Source organism: Mauremys mutica, unplaced genomic scaffold, assembly GCF_020497125.1.
Source record: "Mauremys mutica isolate MM-2020 ecotype Southern unplaced genomic scaffold, ASM2049712v1 Super-Scaffold_100267, whole genome shotgun sequence".
Lineage (NCBI taxonomy): Eukaryota > Metazoa > Chordata > Testudines > Geoemydidae > Mauremys > Mauremys mutica.
In genome coordinates, this window is record NW_025423298.1 from 26,033 (window position 1) to 51,574 (window position 25,542).

Here is a 25,542-nt window from a genome sequence, read left to right on the forward strand (position 1 = left end):
GAGGAGCTTGTCGGCAAGGCCTGTAGTGGGGGCGGGGGGAGCTGGCTGCCAGTGCCAAGCTTACCAACAGTGCCAAGTCCTGCAGCATCGCCTGTGGGTTTTCCACAAGAGCATCCAGGCAGGGGAGCCAGTCAGCGTGTGACTGTATGACCGGATCAAGCGACAGCTGCCCGAGTTCCAGGAGATGAGGCTGCAGCTGGCCGATATGAGTGGAAGCACCAAGTGAAGGGAGGAGCAGCCTCCCCTGACATTTTTGCAGCCTGCAGGGAATGGAGACAAAGCAGGGGGATGCAGGGACTCAGGGCAGTCGCTGGAGGAGGAGAGAGAGACCCGCCAGAGGAAGCCGCTGGTGGGAAGCAATAAGTGCAGAGGGCAAACCAGCCAGCTGAGAGTCACAGGGGTCTAGAAAATGAAACAGCAGCAGGTCCCATGGGGTAATGGGCAGCACTCAGGACTCTGACTCCTGGAATCTGCGTTCAAATCTCAGTGGGACCTCATGGAGATGTGTTGGTTTGCTGCAAAGCCCTGGAGCCCAATGTGCTTGGCTACCTTTATGCTGGGTGGCTGATGCCCACTGGAGATAGGTCGTTGGTCTGGCTGGTTCAATGTGCTGGTGGCTATAGGTTGGGGTCCTAGAACTTAACACTTTGGCTAGAAATTCCTGCGGGTTCACCATATGTTTGTTTCTCGCTGCTTCACCTTTGGTCCCTGTAGCTGCCACACTCTTCCTCTTGCCCACATGGCATTTAAAGGAAGGAGGGCCAGGGCCAGGCTTCATAGTCAGGGCTAGGCAGGAGGGAGGCAGAGTCCCAGGCTGGAGCCCAGCACCTCTCCTCCTCTGGGCACCTGGAGCAGAGGCGGCTGGTGCTGACAGCTCCAAGGGAAGGCTTAAAAGCCAAAGAGCAACCGAGGGCAGGGCAAGAGGAGGGGAGAACCATGCCTATGCGTGGCCAGCAGACAGCCACAAAGACACCCGGCCAGCCTGCTCCCTGCCATGCCAACCCCCCACTGAAGGCCACCCACAGACCGGCACTCGTTCTGCGGCCAGCCAGCATCACAAGGTGGTTGGAAAGCAGGTGGGGCCTCCAACCGTTCCCACTCAAGGGGCTCCTTTTGGCGGTGGGGCAGGAGATATTTCCCCCAGGAGGCTCTTTCCCAGCTGCTGAGAAGCACTGAAGTACCCAGTGTTTGCTCTTGCGGTGAAAGGGGTTAATATGTTTAGGCGGCCTGGCTAGCTCAGCTGGCAGCACCACTGGCTCTTACTCTGAAGGTTGAAGTTACAATTCCTTGTTTGGGTGCTTGGGGCTCCTCTTCAACAACGCAACACACAATCTGCTTAAGCCCCCACCCAGTAACCTGGGGAAACTAACCCTGGCCACTGGGTGCCTCTAAGAGGCGATACTTTCCCCACTCACAACCACTGAGTGTAGAAAAGAAACTTTAAGAAAAAGGAGGAAAATCACCTTGTATTAACTTGGGAAAACACCACAATCAGGATTCATAACACAACACTATGAGCAAAACACTCCCCCACAGCGCGCTGGGCAGTGGTCTTTTGCCTCGGGCTCCTAAATCCAGACACCAGTAGCTCTGTGGATGTGCCCCTCCCTTCACTGCACCTCACCCACAGCTGCTGTCCTGGATCAGTGAAAACCCAGAGTTCACCTCTCACCTCCTGGGGGGAAAGCCCCTTTCTTCCTCCGCTATCTGGCCACATTGCCGGCCACTTGCCGTTCCCCCCTGTCACCGCTCTGCTGGCCACCCTCTCTGCTCTGGGACGTCTTGTGGTCCCACCAGGAGTGGGGCAGGCTCCCTAAAAGTAGCAGCCACCAGAGCCCGAACAGTAGCCCCACCCCTTCCACTCAATGCCACACCTCTGCCCCCCCTTCTCCCCAAGGCCCCGCTTCTACGCTGCCTCTTCCCCCAAGACCCCACTTCCCGCTCACTGCTCTCCGCCCCCTCCCCACCCTCGCTCGCCCTTACGGTCATTACAAAGTGGCAAGGCAGAGCCCTCCCATTTTTAAAAGTCCTGGGGTGTTGTTCCCCCCTGTTCAGGCACCCCTGGGTCCCTGCACTTCACACAGCTCTCCCTGATTTCAGCTGTTAGTGAGGGAGCCTCACTGCTAGCGCAGACTGGGCAGTTTGTTGCATGAGAGACACTGTCCCAAAGCAGGACTAATGCTCAGAGCTGGTTATCAGTGATTTGAGATCTGTTGGTCTGCAGCAAGACTCTCCATTGAGTCTTAACCAGCTCTGTTCTTACACAGGGAAGAACAAAAGGGTCAAATGGGGCCTGGAACCCTTAAGAAGAATCCACCCCACCAAGTACAACACTTGTCGCTACCTGCTCTCAACCCCACTGAGAATGTTTTGGGGTCACAACTTGGCTTTATCAGCCTAGGGGGTCTCAAAGAATCACAGCTAACAGATGCTCCAGTGGCGCAATGGGTTAGCGCACAGTATTTATAGGGCAGTGCTGAGAGGAGCTATGCTGAGGTTGTGAGTTCAAACCTCACCTGGAGCACTAGTTTTCATTAACCAAGTGGCATCACCCCCTCATTTGGCCCTATGGAATGTAGAATTCCAGCCCAGGGGAACCTGAGGAGGAGTCAATAAAGGCCCCCTTCAATTATTACCTCCTCTCCAGAGCTCAGGTCAGAAGCTGCAATCCTTTCTCTGCCACCAGCCCCTGTGCCAGGATCCCTCAAGCAGAGCCTGGAGTCCTGCCCAGGGCGTCTGTACTATTGACAAACACTAAGTGACAGGGACAAATCCCGCCTGGTGCGGGGAGCCAGGTTTGCTCTTCAAATTCTGTCGTTGGTACATTTCCAGGCCTGGGAATGTCCCACAACAGCATTTAATGGGAAGTTGCCTGCAGAACAGTTACACTGCACAGAGCTCCTGTGGAGGAGGGGTGGGAATTAGTAACATTTTGAGGATCGTTTGGGAAATGAGCCTTTGCTGACAAGGTTTGTCTCTGTTCATATTTCACCTTCAGGTGTTATGTTGAGGGATCTTTAGTATATTTTTGTGAGGTTAATAACTATCTCCTCAACTTTATTTACTCAACTTAAAAATTGGTGTCACTTGATTTTTGTATCTCCCTGTGACAATACAACTGACACGTGTGGGTTTCTACAGGGGGTCATGATGTTAAAGTTGGGGAATTCAGTCTCTGTACTTGTGTCGGGGGAGTGTTGCTTTTTCACAGCTGCCTCACTGCCAGGCACACCGGGTTGTTAGCTGCACCCACTGTCCTTGCCAGGGGCCCCTGCTGAACCCTGGGCAGCTGCACTGCGGTGTTGGGGTGACTCTGCAGGGGGAGAAGCTGCTGTGGAGCAATGTAGAGCAGGTGCAGGAAGGAGACGGGGTCACTATTCACATTCTGAACTGCACAATTTTCCAAATTTGGGACTAGATTCATAGACTTAAGGTCAGAAGGGACCATTATGATCATCTAGTCTGACCTCCTGCACAATGCAGGCCACAGAATCTCAGCCACCCACTCCTGTAACAAACCCCTGACCTATGTCTGTGTTACTAAAGTCCTCAAATCGTGGCTTAAAGACCTCAACGTGCAGGGAATCCTGCAGCAAGTGACCCGTGCCCCACGCTGCAGAGGAAGGCAAATGTCCAGGAACAATTCTAAGGGAAGGTGAACGCAGAGCAATGACACTGGCGATGCCCAGACCTCAAATGGGGGCAGCGTGGAAATTAATAATGGGAAGATCATTTGCGAAATTAGTCGTCACTGACAAGCTTTGTCTCTGTTCCTATTTCATGCTGTGCTGTTAGCGGAATCAATACAGATTTTTTTACTATATTAATTAAACACTTAATTTTATTTACCCAAGCCAGAAACTTAGTGTCACTTATTTTTTCTCTGTCCTAGCAAGAATGAATTGAATTTCATGACTTTCTGGAAAGTGCAGCGAGATTAAATGTGGGGAATTCAGTCTCTGTGTTCGTGAGCTGATGTTTTCCTCTCACAGGTCAGTGCCTGCATTGAAATACCAAGAGGGATCTAAGGGCTGGTGTACGCTGGGCACTTCACTGGCAGAGCAACGTCTCTCAGGGTGTGAAAAACCCACACCCCCCAAACCCATAGGGTTAAGGTGACCTAAGCCCTGGTTATATAGTGCTAAAGAAAAGGAAGAATTGTTCTGTCTATGTAGCTATTACAGGGATGGGAAAACCCCTCCAGTCACTGTTTACTCCAAAGTGCTATAGCAGTGCCACTGCAGCATTTTAAGTGTAGACAGAGTGAAAGTAGATCTGGCTCCAGTTTGCACTCTGGATGCTCAGGCACTAAGTCAAGTCTACAGTAATAATAACAACAACCACACAGTGCTTGTGTAGTTGGCAGGATTTGAACCTGCACAGGGAGACCCCAATGGATTTCTAGCCCATCGCCTTAACCACTTGGCCACAACTACTTGATGTACACCTGTCTCATTACATGATGATTCTGTTCTCACTGAATTATCACTTCAAATTGTTTGCCCAGACCAGCTTCCCCAGCAAACTCACAGCTGCACATCAGTGTAAGTGTGTCCTTGGCTGAACAGCGAGAATCCCTGCCCATTTCCCTTCCGGCTGGAGCAGGATGAGAGTGTGTTTGTGTTAATGACATTGCTGTAGATTGTTGTTCATTCCTCACTCTGACAATTCAGACAGCCCCTTTCCTAGGCAAATCTCCAGCACATCGTTCCAATAGCAGGGGGCAGGATTTCTCTGGGGCACTAAAATATTTCAGAGGGTTGGTGGATGAACTCAGCATTGCATTCCACCCTTGATGTTTCCTGGACTAACAACAGCAGCAGAAAGAAAGAGCCGAGCCAATATCTCCCTGGCAGGGATGCAGGTGCCAGGTCCCCTCTGTCTGACCATTGCCATTGCAGGAGAGAAGGGGTCACTGGAATCGAATGCCCTGGCTCAGACCAGAGACACAGGGAGGTTTTGCTGTTCACGGATCTGTGCAAAGGAAATTGTGTCTCTGTGTGAAATTGAGGCAGGACATGAAACACCCAATGCCCTAAGGAATGTGGGTGAAGGGCTCGGGCTGAGCAATGATTTAACAGGGGTTTGTTTCAATTTATTGGCCTGATTAAAACTATGGCTAAAAGCCCCCTGTACCAGGGGCTGCGGGACAGGACAGGCAGTTCTGCGTGGAGTGTTCAGAGCTGTCCCCTATCTGCCCTTTCTCTGCACCGCCCCTGCTCCCAGAATGCACCAGGCCCTGGACTGAACTCTTCCCCTGCCGGCCGAGCTGGTTTCGTTTCCTGTGATCCTGTTGGCTTGGCAGGGGGGGAAGTGACAGTCCCACCCCAGAGCCAACGCCCCCCCTGTCACCCAGCCCCCTGACCCCCAGCAGTGCAGGTCAGCCAGGAGCTGGGCCCTGCCAGGCACTCAGGGGCGTCTCCCCTGCAGCTGGGGGCTCTCCCCAGCGTGGTCTGTGGGAGCTCGCGCACTAACAGGGCAGCGGCAGCAGCCACATGGTGGGTTGGGCTGGTGACCCGGGTCCATCTCCTGGGGTCGGCTGGGTTCATGCTCAGGCGACTGGCCCCAGCCACCGGCCGAGCCCCACGGCCACGCTGCTGCTGTTACCGCACTAGCCCCTCACGCCCCCATTCCCTCACTGAAGCCAGGAGAAGGTTTGCAGGGAGGAGGTGGGAAGGGTTTGACCCCAATATCCCAGAGCTGATTCTCCCCACAAAGGGGTGTGTGCATGTGGTGGGTGCCGTGTGCAACGCCCTGTGCCCATGAGGAGGGGACCGGAGCTCTGCCGGCAGGAAGATTTATCCTGCAGGAGCCCTGCCCCCCTCCCCCAGGGGTTCCCCTGGAGCAGAGAAGCTTTGAATCCTCGCTGGAGACTAGAGACGCCCGAGCAGCACGAGCTGCCTGGCAGAGGTTCTGGATCAGGGCCTCACGGGCACATTGGGTTCATTCCCTCAGGGCTGCCCTGCCCAGTGCCAGGGCTGCTCTCACTCCCCAGCACAGAGGGGGCTGCAGGCTCTTTGCCAAGCTGGGTCCCAGCTCAAGGCAGATTTAACACTGGCAGGGGGCCCAGGTATGTGCTGGTGCCGCTCAGGGAGGGAATCTGGGCCAAAGCCTGATTAGAAATTGGGTAACACTGAAGTGGGACTAGAAAGACCCTTGCTGGGATGTGGCGGGTAGGTAGCCCCCATTGTGTACCGTGCCCTCGCCGAGAAGTCTCTGGGAGAGTGGATTCTTCCTGATGGGCCACCAGCACGTCTCGTTGGTCCTGATGTCGGCTGCTCCTTTGTTGATACTGACAAGCTAGTTGTGGGCCTTCCCCACTCACCCCATAGCTCCGGGATGCACAGACAGCAATACTGGTGTGGAAGAAACAAACTCCACTCTCAGGTTTCAAGATCCTTAAGATCACTGACTTGCCAACATAACAAGGAAGTGGGGGTATAGCTCAGTGGTAGCGTGTTTGACTGCAGATCAAGTGGTCCTTGGTTCAAATCCAAGTGCCCCCTTAAAAGCCTGGTCCTTCAACAGAAATAATTATTTCCATTTTCATTATGTTCAGGAGCTCCACTGACTAGGGATGCCTGAAATGAATGGAAACACTCAACATTTTCCTGTGCAAATGCATAAAAACCTAGCAAACATGTCCCTCCAATGAAGTCCGTTCCAATCCTCTAAGTGTCTAGTTTGTGTTTTCATCAATGAAACAAAGGCACATGAAGACACATTTGCAGGTCCTTGGCCTCCATGGGCTACAATGTGCAGAAGAACAAGAACCACATCCACTTGGGAGGCATGGACTAGTCTGTATTACATTTGGTAAGTAAGTTGCCATTGGGACTGAAAACTCTACTGGAGGTGGACAGGAGCCTGTTGCAAAAATAAAATAACCAAGATTTACCAAACTCCCTTTTACACATTCAATCCTCTCTTTTTTCTATTCTATTAAACTGGGAGCAAGTTACCAGTGACCCAGGGCTGGGGCGGAAGGAGGGTGCAGGTGGGGGGAGGAGCCCAGGGCTGGGGCAGCAGGGGGTGTGTGGGTGGGGGAGCACTGGTAGGGGGGAAGGGGAGAGTCAAGAGCTGGGGCAGCACAGGGTGTGGGGGGGGGAGAGCCCAGGGCTGGCTTGGCAGGGAGGTGAGGGTCAAGGGGTAGAGCCCAGGGCTGGGGCAGCAGGGGGGTTCGAGTGGTGGGAGGCCCAGAGCTGGGGAGTCAGGGGGTGCAGGTGTGGGGAGGGGAGAGCCCAGGACTCAGGCAGCAAGGGGATGGGGGGGCAGACAAAAATTTTTTTGCTTGGGGAGGCAAAAAACCTAGAGCCGGCCCTGCCTCCACCTACCGTGAGGTAGGTAGGAGCCAGGGGTGGCTCTAGGAATTTCACCGCCCCAAGCATGGCAGCACTCCGCGGGGGCCGCTCTGGCGGTCGCCAGTCCCACGGCTCTGGTGGACCTCCTGCAGACGTGCCTGCGGAGGGTCTGCTGGTCCCGCGGCTCCGGTGGAGCATCCGCAGGCACGCCTGCGGGAGGTCCACCAGAGCCGCCTGCCGCCCTCCCACCAACCAGTGGAGTGCCCCCTGCGGCATGCCGCCCCAAGCATGTGCTTGGCGTGTTGGGGCCTGGAGCCGGCCCTGGTAGGAGCGGATCATTAGTATCCCTACTTGATAGAGGGAGAAGCTAAGGCTGAGAAAGGAGAATTGACTTGTCTTAGGTTACACAGCCAGTCAGTGGAAGAGTTGGGAGTAGGACCCAAGAGCCCTGATTTTCAAACTAACAATCGGATCTTGAATTTCATCCATTGAAATAATAATGGATGAAATAAAGCACCTGAATAAAGTGCTCTCAGATGAGCTCCACACCAACAACAGTGCACAGTAATTATTCAGCAAGTATTTGAGGAGAACTGCAATGTTAGAGAGAATCATGAACTGCTCAGAGACCATTAATGCAGCGAAGCAGCAAAATTCATCAAACATAGAACTGGTTATGATTTATTTCCTTGGTCTTAAAAGAGAACAACAAGGACCTGAGTCTCCTCCCTGTCAATAACCCCCTGCTCAGCCAATCAGGGTAGAGACAGGACGGGAGGCTGAGGGTTCTCACCAGAGAGCCCAAAGGATGGCCCAGGTCACCGGTGGGGATCACTGCCCGAGCACTATTTCAGCCCCACATTTTTGGGTGGACCTCCCAGAGTGGGAGCTGCAGAGCACTCCCCTGCAACACACACACACACACACACACACACACACACACACACACACACCCCGCTCCTGCTGTTGGGAGGGGAACATGAGAAAGGACAAAAGAAGCAAGAGACGAAGAGAAAGGAGGGAGGGATGGATAGAGGAAAAGGTGAAACAAAAAGGACAAACCTTAATGTCCCCACTGATTCTATGGGACAAAATCCCAGGTGCGCAATAAAATTCTGCCTCCTTAAGCTCGTGTTTTCCATGCCTAGAATTCAACTGTCACCTGATGGATCAGACCGAACAGGTTTCAAACCTCGAGGAGGCTCTTACCTTCTAAACAGGGACGGCTGTTTTCTAGTAAAATCACTAAAAGGGAAGGAGAAAACTCGAAAGAGGTTCCTCCTGGTGCTCACATCTGTGAACCCGAATACTCTCTCAGTCCTCAAAGAGAGACCTGGAGAAGGAGACTTGCTGAAGCAAAGCAACAGGGGTCTCTGAGGTTTCCCTGGCTCCTCACCCCTGTCCTGCCTGGCTGATGTCAGCATCTCTCTGTGAGGTCACCACCTCCCCACCACCTTTGACCAATAGTCTGAGGTCCTGCAAAAGGCCTTTGTGATGTCACTGCCACACTCCTCCCTTGCTGTGCTAATGTCCTGCCCCTGGCCAGGCACTTTGGAGGTTTGAGCTACTCCCTGTGGATCACCCCACTCAAGGAGCGTTCGTTCTAGGCAGCAAGCCGGCTAGACAGGAAAACATCAGACGCTGCTCCCAATGCTACACTCAGGGCTGGTCTACACTAAGGGGAAAAATCGATATAAGATACGCAACTTCAGCTACGTGAATAACGTAGCTGAAGTCGAAGTATCTTATATCGATAACTTACCCGTCGTCACGGCGCGGGATCGATCTCCAGGGCTCTCCATATCGACGCCGCCACCGCCGTTCGCGGTGGTGGAGTTCCGGAATCGATATAAGCGCGTTCGGGGATCGATATATCGCGTCTAGATGAGACGCGATATATCGATCCCTGAAAAATTGATCGCTACCCGCCGATACGGCGGGTAGTGTAGACGTAGCCTCAGTTTTTCAGAAATTAGTCGACTTTATGGCCAGAAGAGACCATTAGAGCATCTAATCTGACCACTTGAGGATCACTTGAGCTGCAATCAAGCACTCTACCACTGAGCTATACCCCCACAATGACCTGAGTAGGGAATCATGATTTCCAGGACTTTGAAGGACAAACCCTGATTCATCGAGCTCCTTTGCCATTCCCAGACCACAGGTGGTTTTAAAAATGGGGTTTGATTAAACTTCTTAAATGTGGTAAACACCACAGCTTGCACACCTACCGATATTGCTTCTCCCACTGACACAGCTGCCAGCTCTTGCAAAGTGGCTTAACTACACCCACAGGAAAACTCTCTCCCCTCAGCACAGAGCAGTGGTTCTCAAGCTGTGGGTCAGGCCCCCAAAGTGGGACGTGACCCTGTTTTAATATGGTTGCCAGGGCTGGCATTAGACTTGTTGGGGCCTGGGGCTGAAGCCAAATGTCTGAGCCCCACCACCCAGGGCTGAATCCTTCAAGCTCCGGTTTTGCCCTCCCCCAACTGGGGCAGGGCTCAGGCTTTGTCTCCCCTGCCTCTGCCAAGGGTGGAGGGGCTTGGTCCCTCTTTCCAGGGCCATGGAGTAAGTATTTTTTTTGGCAGAAGGGGGTTGCAGTGAAAGGAAGTTGGAAAACCCTGGCATAGAGCCTCTGAATATGTCTAGACTTGGCTCCCTGTGGCAGATCAGAGAGAGAAAGTGCAGCCATGGAGACACCACACACCAGCCTTGCCTAGCAGGCAAGAATCAAACCTCCACAAACAAATGCCTGTTGCTTTCTAACCCATCTCCCTAAGCCCTCAGCCACCACCACTTAACAAAGGGGCTTTTCTACACTATGGTTCTGGTCTCACTGAAGGGTCATTTCCAGTTGTTTGCTCAGACCAGCATTAGGGAAAATGGTGCCCTGGGCAAAGCTTGTACTTTGGCACTTCCCCGTTGCCCCTGGACGATCCCCACTCCCCCTTTACCGCTAGCTCCTGCACTCCCAACCCTTGCGCCTCCTTCATCCCTAACTCCTGCCCCCTCCTGTGCCCCCTTTGCCCTTAACTCCCTGGGCCACCAGCCATAGCCCCTCTCCTGCAGCCCCTTCACATGGCTCCAGTGCTGGGGGCCCCGCACTTGTTCTCCCTTTCCCTGGGCTTTGGCATCACTAGCCCCTGATTAGCCAGTAGGGTTCAGTGGTTCCCAAAATGTGGGGCATGACTCCTAGGGGGACACAGAGGAACATTCATGGGGGCACCTCAGGGCCTGAGCCAGCCCCCATGGAGGGAGCAGCACTCAGCCCCACTCTGCCCCAGCTCTTCCCCAACCCCACCCTCAGCCTGGGGCTCTGGCTCCCAGCCTGGCCTCAACCCCCTTACCCCTGTCTGCAGCCCTCTCCCCAGCAAGCAACAGCCCCACTCCCAGCCTCGGTTTTCGACCATGGCTTCCGAGGGGCCACAGCCATGGCTAAGAGGGCGCAGTGTGAAATGTTTGGGGACCAGTGGTTTAGGGTGACGTTCTCAATCACTTCTACAAAGTCCAATAAAAGCTATTCCTCACCCACCTACCGCTCCATCAGGATGGACTAGGTATGTTCTGCTGCCCTTCACTCATGCAGGAAGGATAATAACATTTCATTCCACTCAATCCTAAAGTGATTTGTAACCCACCACCAGCTGAAACTGGTCATTTTGGGAAAGTGGCCCCATCATGCTGCATAGCTAGGCAGAGTAGGTGTGTCTGTGCAAACATGGTCTGTTCCTGAAGTCTTTCCCCCAGCTCCTCACTAGATGTGAGGGGGGTGCTCATTCAGCCCCTGCTTCCGCTTAGTATTTAAAAACGCCTTATTATCCCTAGCTCTGCTGGCCTTAGATTTCTCCTTCTGTCCCTTTTCTAACAGCTCAGATGAGGTGGCCGAGTGGTTAAGGTGATGGACTGCTAATCCATTGTGCTCTGCAAGCATGGGTTTGAATCCCATCCTTGTCGGATGCGTTTAGTTTTCACCCCTCCTTTGTAGACAACCATCTCCCCCTTTGGTACAATGACAGCTCAAACAATGTTGCTTCTTGCAAACAAAAACCTTCTCAGAAACTCAGAACTCCCTTGCTTTAAATAAAATGTCTAAATCCCAGATTTCTTAAAAAAAGAAATTCTCTAGTGCTGTATTTCTTAGTTTTTATCTCAAAAGGGAACATCCTCATCTTCTCCCCCAAACACCCTGGGACCTGTCCAAATTATTAAAATACCCTCAACCCGAGCAAGGCCAGAGCAGTGAACCAGAGCTAGTGTCTAGGCCAAGCTGTTCTGAAGGAGGCAACTCAAACATTTTCTCCCTGGTTCCCTTGGCAAGGTCTGACTGAGAAAACAAAATTCCCCAAACTGAAAATTTTCTGCTGAAAAACTAATACTAGTCTGTTTGGGGACTTTGGTTTGCAAGTATTATTGTTATTATTCTCTTCTGATTTCTGAATCAGTTCAGTCTTTGTCCTCCAGGTGTGTTTCTACCTGCTGAGTTGTGGGGGAGAGAGGCCAAGTCATGATGTCTCTTCCCCTCTTTCATAGTTTCTTCCAACTTGCGAGGAAGCTCCTTTGTTACCATGTGAGTCAAGCAGTGTCCATTGTCTCTGTGCTATCTTGGAGAAGTCTGCATTGTACACGGTTCCTGGGCTAGTCCTTAGGAGTGTGGATCCCTTCAATGGGCCAGCAGCGAGTCTGGCTCCTCCCTTGTCACACCTGAAAGGCTGGTGGGGGGCATTTCTCAACCTCATAACATATTTCAGTAACACACACAGAGCAAAACTTCACAACTTCCCAACCAATGCGAGCACACACAATCCAACACAATATTAATGTTCAACAGATCAAGACTTTTGAAATGATACATCACAAGGCAGACTTTGAACAAACCATGTCATCATTTATGAGAGTGGTGAATATGGGGCTTCCAGGTGCTGCTCTGAGCACAGCGTGCCACACCTGGGCTTACATTACAATGGAGACGTACCCTTAGAGTCCATCTCTCCTGGGATAAAGATGGCCCACACCTGACTCTCTGCCAATCCCCACTGGGCCCTGAGAAGTGTTGTTCGTGTTTGTATTCTATAAAGCAGAGGAGCAGATGAAGTTTTGCTCCCAAGGTGTGTGTGTGATTCTTTGGACAGGTCTACACTACAAAATTAGGTTGGTGTAATTACATTACTTAGGCTGGCAATGCAGTTCTATCAAGCTAATCCCGGTATAGATAGTGGCTCAGCTGTCAGAACTTTCTGGAGCTATGAAAGGGGAGGGGCCCATGGCTCTGTAGCAGGAATGCAGGGCTGGTGAGTTCATAGAATCATAGAATCTCAGGGTTGGAAGGGACCTCAGGAGGTATCTAGTCCAACCCCCTGCTCAAAGCAGGACCAAACCCAACTAAATCATCCCAGCCAGGGCTTTGTCAAGCCTGACCTTAAAAACCTCTAAGGAAGGAGATTCCACTACCTCCCTAGGTAACCCATTCCAGTTCTTCACCACCCTACTAGTGAAAAAGTTTTTCCTAATTTCCAGCCTAAACCTCCCCCTCTGCAACTTGAGACCATTACTCCTTGTTCTGTCATCTTCTACCACTGAGAACAGTCTAGATCCATCCTCTTTGGAACCCCCTTTCAGGTAGTTGAAAGCAGCTATCAAATCCCCCCTCATTCTTCTCTTTTGCAGACTAAACAATCCCAGTTCCCTCAGCCTCTCCTCATAAGTCATGTGCTCCAGCCCCCTAATCATTTTTGTTGCCCTCCGCTGGACTCTCTCCAATTTATCCACATCCTTCTTGTAGTGTGGGGCCCAAAACTGGACACAGTACTCCAAATGAGGCCTCACCAGAGCTGAGTAGAGGGGAATGATCACATCCCTCGATCTGCTGGAAATGCCCCTACTTATACAACCCAAAATGCCATTAGTCTTCTTGGCAACAAGGGCACACTGTTGACTCATATTCAGCTTTTCATCCACCGTAACCCCTAGGTCCTTTTCTGCAGAACTGCTGCCCAGCCATTCGGTCCCTAGTCTGTAGCAGTGCATGGGATTCTTCCGTCCTAAGTGCAGGACTCTGCACTTGTCCTTGTTGAACCTCATCATATTTCTTTTGGCCCAATCCTCTAATTTGTCTAGGTCCCTCTGTATCCTATCCCTACCCTCCAGCGTATCAACCACTCCTCCCAGTTTAGTGTCATCTGCAAACTTGCTAAGGGTGCAGTCCACACCATCCTCCAGATCGTTAATGACGATATTGAATAAAACCGGCCCCAGCACCGACCCTTGGGGCACTCCACTTGATACCGGCTGCCAACTAGACATGGAACCATTGATCACTACCCGTTGAGCCCGACCATCTAGCCAGTTTTCTATCCACCTTACCGTCCATTCATCCAGCCCAGACTTCTTTAACTTGCTGGCAAGAATACTGTGGGAGACTGTATCAAAAGCTTTGCTAAAGTCCAGAAATAGCACATCCACTGCTTTCCCCTCATCCACAGAGCCGGTTATCTCATCATAGAAGGCAATTAGGTTAGTCAGGCATGACTTGCCCTTGGTGAATCCATGCTGACTGTTCCTGATCACTTTCCCCTCCTTTAAGTGGTTCAGGATTGATTCCTTGAGGACCTGTTCCATGATTTTTCCAGGGACTGAGGTGAGACTGACTGGCCTGTAGTTCCCTGGATCTTCCTTCTTCCCTTTTTTAAAGATGGGCACTACATTAGCTTTTTTCCAGTCATCCGGGACCTCCCCCGCTTGCCATGATTTTTCAAAGATAATGGCCAATGGCTCTGCAATCTCATCGGCCAACTCCTTTAGCACCCTCGGATGCAGCGCATCCGGCCCCATGGACTTGTGCTCGTCCAGCTTTCCTAAATAGTCCCAAACTACTTCTTTCTCCACAGAGAGCTTGTCACCTCCTCCCCATACTGTGCTGCAGAGTGCAGCTGTCTGGGAGCTGACCTTGTCTGTGAAGACAGAGGCAAAAAAAGCATTGAGTACACTAGCTTTCTCCACATCCTCTGTCACTAGGTTCCCTCCCTCATTCAGCAAGGGGCCCACACTTTCCTTGACTTTCTTCCTGTTGCTAACATACCTAAAGAAACCCTTCTTGTTACTCCTAACATCTCCGGATAGCTGCAACTCCAAGTGTGATTTGGCCTTCCTGATTTCACACCTGCATGCCTGAACAATACTTTTATACTCCTCCCTGGTTATTTGTCCAATCTTCCACTTCTTGTAAGCTGTTCTTTTGTGTTTAAGACGAGCAAGGATTTCACTGTTAAGCCAAGCTGGTCGCCTGCCATATTTACTTTTCTTCCTACACATCGGGATGGTTTGTTCCTGCAACCTCAATAAGGTTTCTTTGAAATACAGCCAGCTTTCCTCGACTCCTTTCCCCGTCATGTTATTCTCCCAGGGGACCTTGCCCATCAGTTCCCTGAGGGAGTCGAAGTCTGCTTTTCTGAAGTCCAGGGTCTCTGTTCTACTGCTCTCCTTTCTTCCTTGTATCAGGATCCTGAACTCTACCATCTCATTGTTGCCGGCCCAAAAGGCCTGAGGCAGCAAACAGTGGTTCGTTGCCCGGTGTGCTTCGTTCCAAATAACACACCAAGGTGGAGAATGCAGAAAAAGTTTATTTGAGCCCAAATAAAGGTGCAAGGGAGACATAGCCATCTCAAATCCTGCACACAGACATAAGCTGTGTGTCTCTTCTTATACATGACTTCAGCCAGGCATCCTCATTACCCCCCCCTTCCTCTAATCCCCTCCCATATAGTAGACACATTGTATAACTAGTGATTACATTAACAGGTTAAATCATTCTTGACAGCAAACAATTCATCTGTTAGTAACTTTTCAAGGCTGTTACCTTGGTTTACTTTTGAATTTATTACTTTGCTCTCCCTCCCCTCCTCCTCTTAAGCCAGATACAAACAGGCTTTCAGTGTTGCACTGATAAGGAGCAGTTACACATTCCATTCTCAATTCTAACCTGGGAGTTCAACTAAAGTTTAATATGGAGGCACTCTGGATAAGCATAAAATAACTTTGGTCCATTCAGGCCTGGTACAGAAAGGCTTCATTAACACTGTGGTTTTCCACCCTCCTGAGTTATCTAGGGCTATGCCTAATGGCACCAACATCATGGTCACTGCCTCCTAGGTTCCCATCCACTATTGCTTCCTCTACTGTTTCTTCCCTGTTTGTGAGCAGCAGGTCAAGAAGAGCTTTTCCCCTAGTTGGTTCCTCCAGCACTTGCACCAGGAAATTGTCCCCTACACTTTCCAGAAACTTCCTAGATTGTCTGTGCACTGCTGTATTGCTGTCCCAGCAGATATCGGGGTGATTAAAGTCACCCATGAGAACCAGGGCCTGTGATCTAGCAACTTCTGTTAGTTGCTGGAAGAAAGCCTCATCCACCTCATCCCCCTGGTCCGGTGGTCTGTAGCAGACTCCCACCATGACACTACCCTTGTTGTTCATACTTCTAAATTTAATCCAGAGACACTCAGGTTTTTCTGCAGTTTCATACTGGAGCTCTGAGCAGTCATACTGCTCTCTTACGTACAGCGCAACTCCCCCACCTTTTCTGCCTTGCCTGTCCTTCCTGAACAGTTTATATCCATCCATGACAGTACTCCAACCATGTGAGTTATCCCACCAAGTCTCTGTTATTCCAATTACATCATAATTCCCTGACTGTGCCAGGACTTCTAGTTCTCCCTGCTTGTTCCCCAGGCTTCTTGCATTTGTGTATACGCACTTAAGATAACTCGTTGATTGTCCCGCTTTCTCGGTCTGAGACAGGAGTCCTCCCCTCTTGCAGTCTCCTGCTTGTGCTTCCTCCCGGTATCCCACTTCCCCACTTACCTCGGGGCTTTGGTCTCCTTCCCCCGGTGAACCTAGTTTAAAGCCCTCTCACTAGGTTAGCTAGCCTGCTTGCAAAGATGCTCTTCCCTCTCTTCGTGAGGTGGAGCCCATCTCTGCCTAGCAATCCTTCTTCTTGGAAGACCATCCCATTGTCAAAGAATCCAAACCCTTCTCTCCGACACCATCTGCGTAGTTCATGGTGGGCTACTGGTGGAGGCCAGTTATGGTGATATAATGACCAGCAGCATTTACAGTGACATTTGTCACTTTAAGTTCGCTGCAAAAAGCACTAGGCCTCTCTTCGAGGTGGTTTTATTTTGTCACCAAAACAGGGCAATTTTGTCGCCACACACACACACACACACACACAGAGCTTGCAAGGAAAACCTCACCTGCTCCTCTGCTTTGCAGAATCCAAACACAAGCAAAGCTTTTCAGGCCCCAGTGGGGATGGCAGGGAGTCAGGTGTGGGCAGACAGTGTGCTGTTGCCACAGGCAGGCACCATGGCTTAGCTGGCTAAAGCACCTGTCCTGTAAACAGGAGATCCTGGGTTCAACTCCCAGTGGTGCCTTATTGACTAACTCTTGGGCAACCTGGTATTGGCTACTGTAGGAGGACAAAACACAGAGCTCTTTGGTCCAGCCCACTATAGTTGTTTAAATTATACTCACAGGCACTGATAACAGACTTACTGAAAGTTTGGGAGTTAAGAGCTGATAGGTCAGTGGTCCAGCCTGTCACAGATGACCCCCTCCCTCTGGAACAGGGGCAGGTCTGGGCTCTCACACCGAATGGCTCATTGTGGCTGGCAGAACCTGTGGGCAGCTCATTTAGTTTACACCGAGGGTTGAGTCCTGCTTTGTGCACCGTGTGTGAGAATGAAAATCCTAAACCGCCCTTTGAAATAACGAAAGCAGCAGGACATGTTATTGTCCCTGCCCCAAAGCAGACAGACCAATGGAGAAATGCCGTTGAGTCCAGGGTAATACTCCACTGCCATTTTACCTTTTTCACTTGCTAAACTCCCTCCCAACCTTGAGGGCTCCCAGAGCCCAGTATTGAGCCTGAGCCGAGATGTCTACGCTGCAAATTTACCACCCCACGGCCCTAGCCTGGGAGCCTGCACTGGCACGGGACAGCGCTGGGTGTTTCATCGCAGTGTGGACATAGCCTAGCATTATGTCTACACTGCCATTAACACACCCAAGTCACTATTCTCAAACCCTGGTTTAGTTGATTCAGGCTTGTGGGGCTTGTGCTGCAGGGTTATAAAATTACAGTGTAGACACTTGGGCTTGAGACCAACCTCCGAGACCCCACGAGGGGTGAGGGTCTCTGAGCCTGGGCTCCAGTCTGAGCCCCAGGAGCCCAACTCAGATCATCCAGGCCAGCCGGGCCAGCGGGATTTTATCACAGTCTAGATGCCCTCTCAGGGTATGTCTACACTGCAATGTAAGCCCAGGGTTAGCAGAAGTCATGTCAGCAGCCCCAACACATAAACATAAACCACGAGAGAAAGTCCCACCCCCAAATACGCTGGGCAGTGTCCTTCTCCCTACGGTTCATAAGTCCAGCAACCAAAAGTCCTTTAACATGAGCCATCCCCTCTCTGCACCCCACTCACAGCTGTTGTCCTTAGTCAGTGCAAGCCCAGAGGTGCCTCTGTAGAGTTCACCTGCCAGCCTGGGTGGAAAAGGGGGAAAATAAGAAGGCACCGTACTCACTCTGTTGTCTAGGGACTCACTTATCCCTCCACTGCCACCCTGTCCTAACGTTGGTCTAACACCTAAATTTTAGTATTAGGACCCAAGCCATAGCCCACTTGGCTTTCCATGTCCCCTGCCTAGCAAGTGCTATTGAATAGAGGGTGAGTCCCTCAGTCGGGGTCTGCCAAGCACAGTTGTGCTGCCCTCGCTTCACACAGCAAGGATAACAACCCTTTATTTCTCCTGCCCCTATAATATGGAGACTGGGAATCCAACACCAGCCAAAAGTGATCATTTCGGCAAGCAACCCAACCTATTTCCAACATACTGTAAAATCCACATGCAGCCTCATACACGAAACCTTGCAAGAAAATCTTCCTGAGGGGGTCTGAAGCACCTGCTGCTGGAGGGATGGAGGGAGCCATGGGTTGGGATTGAGGGGCACTGGGAAAAGAGGAGACATGGGTTTAGGCTGAAGAGCATCCTCGTTTGAGGATCCAGCAGGACAGGGGAAGGCAGCAGGTGATTCTAATTCCTTAGGGATATTCTGTGTGTTTGTATGTGTGTGTGTGTGCAGGGGAGGAACAAGCTCTATGCCCAGAGACCTTTATTCCTCCAGGCTGCAAGGACAGAGGGGCTGTCAGGAAGTTGCCCCTACAAACCCACACACAAAAAGGGCCTTCTGAGGAAAGGGAATATCCTGAAGAGAAAAAGTAACATCAAAGACAGTTTACGATCTTTATAAGTAGTTTATCATCTGACCAGGGACTTGAACTCTAGACACTCAGATTAAAAGGCTTATGTTCTGCCAACTGAGCTAGCCAGGCTCACAAAGCAAAAGAGCAAGTTGGTGCAGAGGAGAAACTAGTCAAGAAAACAAGAGCGGGAAACAATAGGGGAAACCTGCTGCTCTCTCTGGCCCAGTTAACACTACGAGTTTATATCAAATTTAGCAGCGTTAAATCGCATTAACTCTGCACCCGTCCACACAACGAAGCCCTTTATATCGATATAAAGGGTTCTTATTACCGGTATCTCTACTCCTCCCTGACGAGGGGAGTAGTGCTGAAATCAGTATTGCTATTTCGGATTAGGGTTAGTGTGGCCGCAATTCAATGGTATTGGCCTCCAGGCACCATCCCACAGTGCACCATTGTGACCGTTCTGGACAGCAATCTGAACTCGGATGCCCTGGCCTGGTTGACAGGAAAAGCCCCGTAAACTTTTGAATTTCATTTCTTGTTTGCCTAGTGTGGAGCGCCGATCAGCACAGGTGACCATGCAGTCCCAGAATCAAAAAAAGAGCTCCAGCATGGACCGTGCGGGAGATACTGAAGCTGATCTCTGTTCCAATAGACGAAATGCCAAAGCATTTGAAAAAATCTCCAAGGCCATGATAGACAGGGACTCAACACAGTGCTGAAACTTAAGGAGCTGAGACAAGTGTACCAGAAAGCCAAAGAATGAAATGGATGCTCACGGAGAGAGGGGCGACTGACGACTGTAGCTATCCCACAGTTCCTGCACTCTCCGAAAACCATTTGAATTCTTGGCTGAGTTCCCAAAGCCTGAAGGGTCAAAAATATTGTTGCGAGTGGTTCGGGGTATATGTCGTCCCTCCCGGTGAAAGCAAACAGAAAAAAATTGTTTCTCACCTTTTTTTTCCCCTTCCCTTCCGGAGAGCAGACAGTATGGTAGGACTGATATCCATCATTGTCATTCCATGAGTGCTCCTGGCTGGCTTCGGTGAGGTCACCTGGGGGTGCCTGGGCAAAAATGGGAATGACTCCCAGGTCATTCTCTTCTTTAAGCTTTGTCTAATGGAGATTCAGTCCTGCCTGGAATATCATAGCAGCTGGAGGCTGCCCTCCCCTCCCCCCTTTAAGCTCTACTTGCAGAGGCAATAAAGTCAGTGTTGTTTCAAATTCCTGCATTCTTTATTACTTCATCACACAAATGGGGGGATAACTGCCACGGTAGCCCAGGAGGGGTGGGGGAGGAAGGAAGCAACAGGTGGCGCTGTTGCAGAGGTACCCCCTAGAATGGCATGCAGCTCATCATTTCTGTGGCATGTCTGGGGCTCTGACCCAGAGCAGCCGTTTGCTTCTCTAGTTCTTTAGTAGACTTGCTTGATAGTCTAGACAGGACTGATTCTCCCTTTAGACAAAATTTAAAGAAGGGAATGACCTGGGGAGTCATTCCCATTTTTGTCCATGCTCCCCTGGCCGATCTCACCGAGGCCAGCCAGGAGCACCCAGGACAGCAGCAGATGGTACAGTATAATTAGTAACTGTCATTGTCAACTTGCAAAGCAGCAGACGGGACGGTATGGCTGGTAACCATCTTTGCTAACTTGCAAAAGGCAAGCGGATGCTGCTGTGTAGCGCTGCAGTACCGCGTCTGTCAGCACCATCCAGTAGACATACAGTGATGGTGCAAAAAGGCTGAACGGGCTCCATGGTTGCCGTGCTATGGCGTCTGCCCAGGCAATCTGCCCAGGAAAAGGGCGCAAAATGATTGTCTGACGTTGCTTTCATGGAGGGAGGATTGACTGACGACAGTTACTCAGAATCACCCGCGGCACTGTTTTTCCCCGTCATGCACTGGTATCTCAACCCAGAATTCCAATGGGCGGGGGAGACTGCAGGAACTATGGGATAGCTACCCACAGTGCAACGCTTCGGAAATCCATGCTACCCTCGGTACATGGACGCACACCGCCAAATTAATGTGCTTAGTGTGGCTGCGTGCACTTGACTTTATATAATCTGTTTCCAAAAACCGGTTTCTGTAAAATCAGAATAATCCCGTAGTGTAGACATACCCTGACACAGCTTTAGAACCCTCTACCCACTATACGGCCAAGAGACAGCAACTCTCAGATCCTGTGTGGATTGTCTAATGGGCTTGGGGCCAAGAGCAAACTGCGTACCCCCTGCCAGAGCAGGAGAAGTAAAAATAGGGGCTTCCCCTAAAAATGGGAAGGGAAGAAAAGAGAAGCAGAGAAGAAAGGGGAAAAGGAAGAGAACTTGCTGACACTGGACCCTACCTAAATTCTGAAATAGATTACAAGAAAAAAAAGAGAGAGAACAGCATAAAGAAATGCTAAAAATCTTTCAGTAAGTACTGAATTAGACACCTTTAAAACACCACTTTCACACTACCTTTACTTTTCTTCCAAATTCCACCAAAACAAATTAAGATTTGCCACAAAACAGAACTGAACAAAATCTTTAAACAAATTCAGATAACAAAAGAGAAAACCAAAACACTTATTTTTAAACTTATTTTATAAGGACTAACTACTCAGTCTGTGTTCTCTCCCTCTCAGTCTCTCAAAAGGAAAGCAAGAACAATCATCAATTGCAAACAGCAGGTGCACTAAAGCAACACTGTCCACTCACTTCATGCTCAGAAGAAAACACTTAACTTCTCCTTGTGGTTAGCGAGATCAGACACTTTCAAACACACTTCTCTAGTTACAAACTATAGAAATGATTCCTGAAAGTACAGTCTTAACAAAACAGTGCTCGGCTACACACCCAGGCTAATGTGCACAAGCTTTCTTCCCACGGTTAATGTTTTCATACAACGGGTTTCACCCCCAGCAAATTAAAGAACAAAAATCTAAAACCAGGTCCCCATTTCATTAAACACAATTGAGACAGCTTTAGAACACTGGCCATTAGAAAATGTTTATGTCGCTATTTACAGAAACACACCTCCTGATTAGCATGTGGCGCTCCTAGCAACTAATCAAACCCTCTTGCTTTGTCATACCTCTCACAGGCTCCTCCATACCACATGACAGTTTGTCAGGCACAGACAATCCAGACAGGTCAGCCCTTTCTAGCATGCTCCGCAGCTGTTTCTCTCTGGCTTGCTCTCAAATTCATCTGCACTAGAAGTTTTTGCAGGGTTCTATGTTACCGGTGGTACCTGCACCAAATCAGTGGCTCTCAACCTTTAGAGACACCTGTACCCCTTTCAGGAGTCTCTTACATACCCCCAAGTTTTACCTCACTTAAAAACTACTTGCTTACAAAATCAGATGCAATATTTATAAAAATAAATCACTTGAATATAAGTATTGTACTTACATTTCAGTGTATAGTATAGAGAACAGTATAAACAAATCAATGTATGAATTTTAATTTGTTACAAATTTGCTAGTGCTTTCTATGTAGCCTGTTGTAAAACTAGGCAAATATCTAGATGAGTTGATGTACCCCCTGGAAGACCATTGGATACCCCTGTTTGAGAAGCACAGCACTAAATCACCCTTACTTTTAGAACTGGTGCCACTTGAACCAAGGCATTCTGAACCATTTCAGTGCTAGTGGACAGTGGCAACACAGCTGCACCAGGTCTGTTGTTCCTCCCTGCACAATTCCCACTTGGAAAGAAGATATCTTCTGGTCTGACCCTATTTACCATTGTGAGCTGCATAGGCAACTTTCTCTGTGTTATGTGAGCACAATCCACACAATATATACTCCCTGTATGGCAGCAGCCATGGGTGGCGGGGGAGCCCCCACAGCCCCACACCACTGCGTAGGGAACCAGCAGCTCCCAGCTCCTACGAGTGGACCCCAGAGCTCCCAGCCGCTGTGAGTGGACCCAGGATTTTCCAACAGGCATTGATGGCATGAGGACCCTGAAGCCCCACGTCATTGCGAATAGACCCTGCAGTGCCGAAGACCCTGGAGCTCCCAGCGCTCAGACGCTGCAGGCAGAGCCCGGAGCTCCCAGTCAACGGGGGGAGGAGGGGGTGCGGAGAAGCCGCAGACCCCGGCCATTGCACATGGCCCCGTAGCTCCCAGCCACCGCTGCCATCGGGACCCCGCGGCCCCCGGCCGCCATGGGCAGAGACGTCACCCAGCGACCAGCAGAAAAGAGCCCCCCCGCCGGTGCTGCAGCTTCTCGCCAGGCGGGAGGCGGCGTCGCTGCTGCGGTCTCTGTTCCTCCGCCCGGCAGCGGGACCCGCCCCGCACGGCCTCGCACCGCTTCTCGCGGGCGGCGCTGAGCTCTGAGCGCACAAGGCCCTGGCGGCTCCGCCCCGAATCGCATGTCAGACAACGTCACCAATGGGAGATGAGCCTGTCAGAAACGTCAGTTGGGGAGGGCCCAATGGGAGACCAGCTTTCAGAGACACGCCCCGCACGAGGGCCAATGGGAGATTAGCTGTGAAAAAACACTAGGCAGGCCGGCACCAGCCAACCAGGAATCGCCTCTCATCTCAAGGACCCAGACAGCCCCGCCCCCACCTGTCCTATGCGCCAGAGCAGCAGCCGGCACCAGGTGGCTCATGTCGCGCCCCACAGCAACCCCCAAACCAGAATCTCATTTCCCCTCCCCCACCACTGCTCTTCATTAGGTAACGAGAACCCTGCCCAGACACCAAAAAAGGGGGAAACACTCAAATAAAGAACCTATCAGATATTAAACTGATAAGAACAGACACTACACTTGATCTTAGCCCCCAGTGCCTGGCTGTGATCGTATAGTGGTTAGTACTCTGCACCGTGGCCGCAGCAACCTCGGTTTGAATCCGGGTCACGGCATTGCTTTTTGGTGGGGAGGGGCTATCCTGCAGCACGCCTCGTGGCTCAGTCTGAAGGCATCCGTTTGCAAAGAGAGCCATCAGCCGGTCCTTAGTTTCTGCTTGGTAAAGGCAAGTCAGTGGGGTCCATAGGTCAGAAAAAGAGTCCCAGGACTTCTTGCTGGGCGCCAGGGTCCAAAAGCAGCGCATTCCCTCCTGGAAAGGGCTGTGTTTCGAATGTCCGTCCAGTGCGCGTTGAAGGGAAGGATCTGCGTGCCTGGGAAGCTGCGTCCCTCCAGAGGCGCTTGAGAAGCCAAAGGGGCCGTGGGTGAGTTTGTGATGAGGTGAGTGTGAAGTGTGGAAGGGGGAGGGTGGCAAGAGGAGGTTTTGAGAGGAAAAAAGGTGCTGCTGAGCTGGTAGGTGAGGGCAAAGTCCCAGGCGGGTGTTGTGTGAGGAGCTGTGTAGGCCCGGAAAGGCGTCCTGCTGGGCAAGGGCAGGTGAGGAGGGCCAGGGCTTTTCCCAGGGCTGTTGCTGCGGCCAAAGCCTTTGGGAAGCAGAAGAGGGCCAGGGGTGTTGCTGCCTGCTGGGGCCCATGTGATGGTGTTGGTGTACGCTGACCATAGCTGGTCTGTGGGAGCTGGGTCCCCTCCCCATGCCCCTTTCCTCGTTAGTATAGTGGTGAGTATCCCCGTCTGTCACACGGCAGACCGGGGTTTGATTCCCTGACGGGGAGGGTGACCCCTTTTGAAGGGGGGGCAAAGAAATCCCTGGCCTGCCCACCACATGCCTTGCATTCTCCTTCTACGGCCACTTCCCTTCGCACCCCGCACTGATGACTTTCACCTCCAGAGAGACAATTACCTCGCAAGGACACGCTCGCCCTAGCCAAAGCCTCTCCCTGGCCTTCCGCCCCCGGGCCCAGCTTCGGGGCCTGCACGTGGGGGCACGTTTCAGAGCGGCAAAGGGAAATAGGCTGGCCAGGGGCATGAGGACAATGGCCCAGACAAACGGGGAGGGACTTGATCCAGGGGTGGAGGAAGACAGAAAAAGGGACAGGCATGGGATTGGCTTCCTGTCTTTTTTCCTTTGCTCAGCATTTTACCTGTGACTGTAATGGGGAGACTTGAGAAATACCTGTGGCCGCTGGCGAGGTAGGTGGCCTCCCCAAGAGCGCAGAGCTGAGCATTTTCTGCTGGGCTGCTGCTTGTGGCCCCAGTGCCTGGCCGTGATCGTATAATGGTTAGTACTCTGCGCCGTGGCCGCAGCAACCTCGGTTCGAATCCGGGTCATGGCATTGCTTTTTGGTGGGGAGGGGCTATCCTGCAGCAGAGCGGCAAAGGGAAATAGGCTCGCCAGGGGCATGAGCAGTGATTTCCCAACACCTCCCCCAGTTTTGTGAACTAGTTACATGCCAAACCTGGTGGCCGAACTTCGCGACTTTGTCCTCACCCACAACTATTTCACATTCCGGGACAATATATATCTTCAAGTCAGCGGCACTGCTATGGGTACCCACATGGCCCCACAGTATGCCAACATTTTTATGGCTGACTTAAAACAACGCTTCCTTAGCTCTCGTCTCCTAATGCCCCGACTGTACTTGCACTACACTGAAGACATCTTCATCATCTGGACTCATGGAAAAGAAGCTCTTGAGGAATTCCACCATGATTTTAACAATTTCCAACCCACCATCAACCTCAGCCTAGATCAATTCACTCAATGGTCCATTTCCTTGACAGTACTGTGCTGATAAGCGATGGTCACATAAACACAACCCTATACCAGAAACCCACTGACCACTATACTTACCTACATGCCTCCAGCTTCCATCCAGGACACACCACATGATCCATTGTCTATAGCCAAGCTCTAAGATACAACCGTATTTGCTCCAATCCCTCAGACAGAGATAAACACCTACAAGATCTCTATCAAGCATTCTTAAAACTACAATACCCACCTGCTGAAGTGAAAAAACAGGTTGACAGAGCCAGAAGAGTACCCAGAAGTCACCTACTACAAGACAGGCCCAACATAGAAAATAACAGAACACCACTGGCCTTTACGTTCATCCCCCAATTAAAACCTCTCTAGCGAATCATCAAAGATCTACAACCTATCCTGAAAGATGGTCCC

The 25,542-nt window shown here is 51.1% G+C and overlaps 6 non-coding genes and 1 pseudogene across 6 annotated transcripts; 4 read left to right on the top strand and 3 right to left on the bottom strand.

The window, feature by feature from the left end:
* Window positions 1–2,430: 2,430 nt before the first annotated feature.
* On the top strand, window positions 2,431–2,524 carry TRNAI-UAU. Its single transcript has 2 exons — window positions 2,431–2,468; window positions 2,489–2,524. It is a non-coding gene; the product is annotated as a tRNA-Ile (tRNA).
* Window positions 2,525–4,354: 1,830 nt separating this feature from the next.
* TRNAS-AGA lies at window positions 4,355–4,436 on the bottom strand. The gene has a single exon. It is a non-coding gene; the product is annotated as a tRNA-Ser (tRNA).
* A 1,998-nt stretch (window positions 4,437–6,434) lies between these two features.
* Window positions 6,435–6,506, top strand: TRNAC-GCA. The gene has a single exon. It is a non-coding gene; the product is annotated as a tRNA-Cys (tRNA).
* A 4,667-nt stretch (window positions 6,507–11,173) lies between these two features.
* Window positions 11,174–11,255, top strand: TRNAS-GCU. The gene has a single exon. It is a non-coding gene; the product is annotated as a tRNA-Ser (tRNA).
* A 5,397-nt stretch (window positions 11,256–16,652) lies between these two features.
* TRNAT-UGU lies at window positions 16,653–16,726 on the top strand. The gene has a single exon. It is a non-coding gene; the product is annotated as a tRNA-Thr (tRNA).
* Window positions 16,727–21,162: 4,436 nt separating this feature from the next.
* LOC123360478 lies at window positions 21,163–21,378 on the bottom strand. The gene has a single exon (XR_006576026.1). It is a non-coding gene; the product is annotated as a small nucleolar RNA U3 (small nucleolar RNA).
* Window positions 21,379–23,233: 1,855 nt separating this feature from the next.
* Window positions 23,234–23,366, bottom strand: LOC123360477 (annotated as a pseudogene).
* Window positions 23,367–25,542: the final 2,176 nt, after the last annotated feature.